General features: G+C 60.9%; 1 protein-coding gene across 1 annotated transcript in view; it reads right to left on the bottom strand.

The window, feature by feature from the left end:
* Nucleotides 1-6,390, bottom strand: part of LOC103670091 (Grid2 interacting protein) — a 38,851-nt gene that overhangs the window by 24,760 nt on the left and 7,701 nt on the right. The gene's annotated exons all lie outside the window — the stretch shown is intronic.

Here is a 6,390-nt window from a genome sequence, read left to right as displayed (position 1 = left end):
TCTGGCCATGGCAGCGTCCACTTCTGTGGCTAGATGCCTGGCCCTGATGAACTTTTCTTGGGGACTCTTTCCACCCCCATAGGACATGCTGCCAGAATCTGAGGGTCACTGAGCCACAGCAGTGGCACCTGCTGCCTCCTCCAGGGAGCTTACCCTGATTGCCCCCCTGCTGAGTTAGCCCTGGGCTGCTGGCACTCAGCCCTCAGAATCACAGATGACTGTCTCTGTGACTCCTCCATGCCCCCTGAGAGCTCTCCCCTAGAAGTGTCTGCATGGGGATCGCTACTGCCACCCCAGCATGTGGGCCACCAGAGCCTGGGGGTGGGGGTGGGGAGATATAGGGTAAGGAGGTGGGGAGTGAAGTGGCTGAAGCCAGGCTGCCAAGATACCCCTCTTCCTGCAGAGCCCAGCTGGGCGCCGCCCCCTCCTCCAGCATCCTCCCCAATTTTCCTGTCGCACTTGACTCGCGCTGACAATAGAGGCTGCTGTTTCATCGTCCCCAGCAGCTCCCCGGGGATGCTGCGGGGACCGGGCATCCCTAGGTGTCTAGGGTTCCCACTTCCCAGGCTCTAAATCGAGTGCACCCAAGGGGGTGCCTCCCCCACCCTGGCTCTTCCTGACCCGCTGCCAGCGGTCGCTTGGGGACGAACTGCAGACGGGAAAGCAGGCGTGTCGGGAGGCAGACAGGCTGCCCCGGGAGGCAGAGGCAACACAGACGGAAGCCAGGGCAGCTCCAAAGGGAGATGAGGGGGACCGAGAGGGCCCCAGCTGAGTCCGGCTGCTAGCAGCCTTGCAACACGCGCGTGCCAACTTCCCAGGGGACAGCCAGCGCCGACGCCCCTGGCCCAGCCCTGGTAGTGACGGGTGGGGTGGGGGGCTGCCCATCCATCATCTCCCCAGGGAGCCCTCAGCACCAGAGCATCATCTCCACTGCAAATTAGGCTGTAGAAATAACTTTTTTTTTTTCTCTCTGGATTTTCCTAGCAAGGGGCAGACCCCTAACTCACCCCAGGCAGCTCATGGTGGCCTCTTTCGGTGGCCTTCTGCGCTCCGCTGCAGAGCCGAGCCGCTGCGCCCGCCTGGGCTTGGGGGGGGTGGTGGTGGCCAGCCCCGTCCCTGACATTGGCCAGGCCCAGAGGGAGGGGCAGGCTGCGGGGTGAATGGCAGGAAGGGGAGGGGGTGGGCTGAGCCCAGGAAGGGGGAGGGGGAAGCAACCCTCCCACTCCCCCCGCTCCCGGCCCCAGAGTGGTAACCATGGTGAGTCACCAACTGCACGGTGGGAGAAGACTGGTGGCTTTTTCCCTGCTTGGTGTCCTTGGAGCTAAGCCAGAGGCCAGGCCGCCTTGTGAGCCAGATGCCCTTCCTGGCTTGTGTTGGCTCTCCATGCAGCTCTGTCTGGCCAGGCACCCCAGCCCTGGGTCTGCTCTAGACTCCACTAACCCAGGGAGAGCCAGGCGCAATAGGGCTCTCGGACCACTGTGGCAGATCGCTCCTCCTCTGACCTGACAGCATGGCTGCCCCAGGACTTCCGGGTCCCTGCTACACCAGCAGGCTTCTCTGAGACCACAGGACTCTTCCTGGCCACACAGTGACGTTTCAGTCAGTCAGTTCTGTTCCCTCTGCCTGGGGGTCAGGTGTAAATCCGTGTCCAGGTTCCTCCTAGGCTGTCCTAGGGTCCTCTCTCTCCACCACATTCCCTGCCTCTGCTCTCCGGCCAGTTCCCTCGACCCGCTCAATTGCAGGAAGAAAGAGGGCTTTCAGTCCCAGCCCTTGGTCCCCCCTCGGACCCCATCCCAGGGGCGCGTGCAGGTTTCAGGCATCCAACGCGGGGAACTTGCTTGCTGTGTGCCGGGTGGGTGTCCACCTCAGTGCCCCAGCCCCACCCCTTCTCAGGCCGCCTGAGGCGGAGTCCGCCGCGCCTAGGGCGCACAGTTCCCAGGGGCGCGGGCGCGGTGAACTACCGAAAGTGACGAGAGAAGCCCTGGTCCTTCCCCATCTGGAGCCGGCGACGGCGGCGGCAGGTGCCGACAGGTAGGGGTGGCCGAGCCCGCGAGCAGAGCTGGGGCGCCGCGACTCCACGAGCCTCTGCCGGGCAAGCGCACTCGGCCCCTCCCGAGCCGGCCCGGCCCGCGGCCCCGCACCCGCCCCTCCCGGGTGGCCCCGCCCCGCCCCGCCCCCACGGGGACCCTACCCAGCTAGCTCCGGGGGAACTGGGGCGGTTCGGGGCTGTCAACACTGCTTCCTCTCGGCTCCCCTCCATCCATCAGTCTCTCCCCAGGTGTCTGGCCTCACACCTCTCGGGCCGGGGCGCCCAGGTCCCCTGCACCGTGGCAAGTCCCGGCCCCTGGCTACTGAGACTGAACCCCACTGTTCCGAAGAAGCCCTTTCTTTTGTAGAACACGGGAAGGCTTTCCCGGAGGGCGTGCGCTGCGCTAGGTTTCAGGGAGTGGGTCCGGTGAGGAGGCCTCACCCAGGGGGCAGCGCTAATCAAGAAGAGGTTAGAGAAGGAGGCCTTGGCTGCCACTGCCAGCCGCTGAGTGTGAACTCGGGGGGTTCTAAGGATTTAAGGAGAGGAGGGAGGGACCCCAGGGTTTTGGTGCACCAGGGGAGTGGGTGAGGCTGGGAGAGGAACAGGGAAGGTGTAGAGTGGGACAAGTGGCTATATTCTAGAAACACAGAGGAAGGAGATGAGTATAAGATCTGGTGAGTGAGTGGAAATGAGGAGGGGCAGCCGGGCTGGACAACTCCCAAATGAGGGCCAGAGGGCCTCCTACTGGAAAAAGAGGAGCTCAGGGAGAAGGGGATGACAAGAAAGGGAGTCTGGCCTTCCTTTGTCTCTGGGCCTGCTACTGGAAGTCAGAGCAGGAGCAGCCCCAGGGAACAGTGAATTGTCATTTCTCAGTGATCCAGTACTTGCCTGCGGGAAAGGGCACATAGTACCAGGGAGCCAGCCCAGGGGCTGAGCAGCAGCTCCTTGGGGACATCAGCACAAGGCTCTCTCCTCACCAGGAGTTAGCCACTACCCAGACAGACAGGAGCGCAGAGGCAGAAAAACCTGGGACCCTCCCTCTGTCTCAGTCACTGGGACAAAGGGGCATCTTCGTGGTTCTGCCCATAGCTTCCAGCAGCTGGTCAGACCGGGTGCTCTGTTGAGCCACGCTGCCCAATGCACCTCAGCCCCAGTTCCTGGCCCCAGCGGCCACCACACTCCATGATCAACCAGCTGCTTTTTCTCCCGGCAGCAGCAGCAAGCCAGAGCCAGCACATATGCCGCATCCTCCCAGGCCTTGTCCTCAGCCCTGCCAGGGAGAGAATGCCTGAAAACCTCTATAGTGAATATGGCTCCGACATCTGCACAGCCACAGCCGTCCCATCATGACAGAGTCATTTCGGGTAGTTTGGTTCTGGGTGCAATGGCCCAGCATCCAGAACCAGGCCAGCTAAAGCCTCTGAAGACTGTCCACCTCACTGTGGGCAGAAGAGATGTGGCGTGGAGCAAATGCTCATGACTGAATCTGGACAGAGGCAGAAATGCACACACTTTGGGGGCCAGTGTCCTTGTCACCCCTTATCCTGTCCCTGTCTGTCCACACCGCAGCACCCCTCTGTCCCAGCGCGCCCCAGCACACAGGGAAGGCATCAGATGGGGATAGCGGCTGGTGCATCAGAGAGCCCCAGACAACAGCTGGCCTTTGCTGAAGGGCCGCCCCACGCGAGGGAGGCTAGGAAAGGCAGATCACTCTGGGGCAGAAGCTCTCAGTTGGGGATTTTGCCCTCCAGGGGACATCTGCACTATCTGGAGACAGTTTGTGGTCACAAAATGAGGATTGGGATGGGGAGTGTGCGGCCGGCATCTAGTGGGTGGAGGCCAGAGACACTACAACATACAGGCCAGCCCCCAACCACAGAGGATTATCGGGCCCCAAATGTCAAAGGTGCCATGGTTGAGAACCCTGCTCTAGGGGAAGCCCACTAACCGAGCACATACTATCTCCCACAGTTTCACAGAGTTCTCCCGACCACTTTGATTACGGTGTCTCCAACATTTGTCATTAAAGCAGAGAGGAGGGACGGAGGCACGAGGGTTCCCTCACACCCTCCCCAGATTCTCAGCTCATCTCTTTTCTGCTTCCAGTTGGGAGGGTTCATTTCTTGTGTTCCTACCAAGAACCCTGCGGAACATGAAAGGATGACCAGCTTTGAACCCAGGCTGTACAGGTCAATGAACCTGCTCAAGGTTGCACAGCCTGGGTGCGGCTGGGGTCCAAGCTGGGTCTGTGGAGATTCCAGACCGCAGCTTCCTTCTCCCACCCGCCGGCCCCTCCCTCTCCTTCCAGATTTCCTGAAACACAGCAGAAAACAGGGCTGCCTTTGCTTTCCTGCTCCCTCCCTAACTGCGTCACACTTCCCAAGCTGCCTGGCCTGGCCCTGTCCTAATTAGAAAGTCATTTTATCACTTCATCAAACTGGGATCCCTTTGGGATGAGCCAAATTAGGCTCTGAGCTGCAGGGTGAACTAGCGTGTGGAGGAAGATGAGACCCTTTGCTTCCATTACCACCACTGACCCAAATCCTACGCTCAGCAGCACTGTCCAAGAAGGCTTTCTTCCACGATGGACATGCTCTAAATGTGCATGAGCCTGCACGGCCACCCGAGTCATATGTAGCTAGTGAAGTTGAGAAGGTGAATTTCAAATTTTATTTAATATTCATTAAATTTAATTTAAAAAGCCACATGTGGCTACTCTGCTTCATGGTCTCACTGCTCCTCCTCCTTTCTCCCAAGTCTTCTGATTTGGCCACTGGGACCCCCTCTTGGAGGTCACACAGTGACAGGTGGGTTCTAGCCTCTGCCAAGCTCACACACACACACACAGGCACACACATGCACACACACAGCTTCACCTACCCTTTGCGCTCACTCTCTCACGTAAAACCCTGTCTCTCCTCAATGGGGCATCCTGAGGCCACAGGTGTCACTCTTTGCGCCACCTATCCTAGGAAAGGTGGTTCACGGCGCATACTGTTGGGTACTCAGTGTTGGGTGCGGTGGCACCACTCTCATGGCAGCGTCCACTTCTGTGGCTAGATGCCTGGCCCTGATGAACTTTCTTGGGGACTCTTTCCACCCCATAGGACATGCTGCCAGAATCTGAGGGGTCACTGAGCCACAGCAGTGGCACCTGCTGCCTCCTCCAGGAGCTTACCCTGTGCCCCCTGCTGAGTTAGCCCTGGGCTGCTGGCACTCAGCCCTCAGAATCACAGATGACTGTCTCTGTGACTCCTCCATGCTCCCCTGAGAGCTCTCCCCTAGAAGTGTCTGCATGGGGATCGCTACTGCCACCCCAGCATGTGGGCCACCAGAGCCTGGGGGTGGGGGTGGGGAGATATAGGGTAAGGAGGTGGGGGAGTGAAGTGGCTGAAGCCAGGCTGCCAAGATACCCCTCTTCCTGCAGAGCCCAGCTGGGCGCCGCCCCCTCCTCAGCATCCTCCCCAATTTTCCTGTCGCACTTGACTCGCGCTGACAATAGAGGCTGCTGTTTCATCGTCCCCAGCAGCTCCCCGGGGATGCTGCGGGGACCGGCATCCTAGGTGTCTGGGGTTCCCACTTCCCAGGCTCTAAATCGAGTGCACCCAAGGGTGCCTCCCCACCTGCTCTTCCTGACCCGCTGCCAGCGGTCGCTTGGAGACGAACTGCAGACGGAAAGCAGGCAGTAAGTCGGGAGGCAGACAGGCTGCCGGGAGGCAGAGGCAACACAGACGGAAGCCAGGGGCAGCTCCAAAGGGAGATGAGGGGGACCGAGAGGGGCCCCAGCTGAGTCCGGCCTAGCAGCCTTGCAACACGCGCGTGCCAACTTCCCAGGGGACAGGCGCCGACGCCCTGGCCCAGCCCTGGTAGTGACGGGTGGGGTGGGGGCTGCCCATCCATCATCTCCCAGGAGCCCTCAGCACCAGAGCATCATCTCCACTGCAAATTAGGCTGTAGAAATAACTTTTTTTCTCTCTGGATTTTCCTAGCAAGGGGCAGACCCCTAACTCACCCCAGGCAGCTCATGGTGGCCTCTTTCGGTGGCCTTCTGCGCTCCGCTGGAGAGCCGAGCCGCTGCGCCGCCTGGGCTTGGGGGGGGTGGTGGCCAGCCCCGTCCCTGACATGGCCAGGCCCAGAGGGAGGGGCAGGCTGCGGGGTGAATGGCAGGAAGGGGAGGGGGTGGGCTGAGGCAGGGGGGAGGCGTCGCAGGCCCTGGAGGCAGGGGGGGAGAGAAAGGCGCCCCCCATGCAGGATCCCGACAGGGAAGGCATCACTCAACCCCGCGGGGCCTGATCAAACTGTGCTGTGCAGGGCAGTGATGCCCTGGCAGGAAGTGGGGGGGCTCCGGGGAGATTCGGGGA

Source organism: Ursus maritimus, unplaced genomic scaffold (assembly GCF_017311325.1).
Source record: "Ursus maritimus isolate PB19 unplaced genomic scaffold, ASM1731132v1 scaffold_2, whole genome shotgun sequence".
NCBI lineage: Eukaryota > Metazoa > Chordata > Mammalia > Carnivora > Ursidae > Ursus > Ursus maritimus.
The sequence above is the reverse complement of the archived record's forward strand: the minus strand, read 5'-3'. Positions and strand labels throughout refer to the sequence as shown.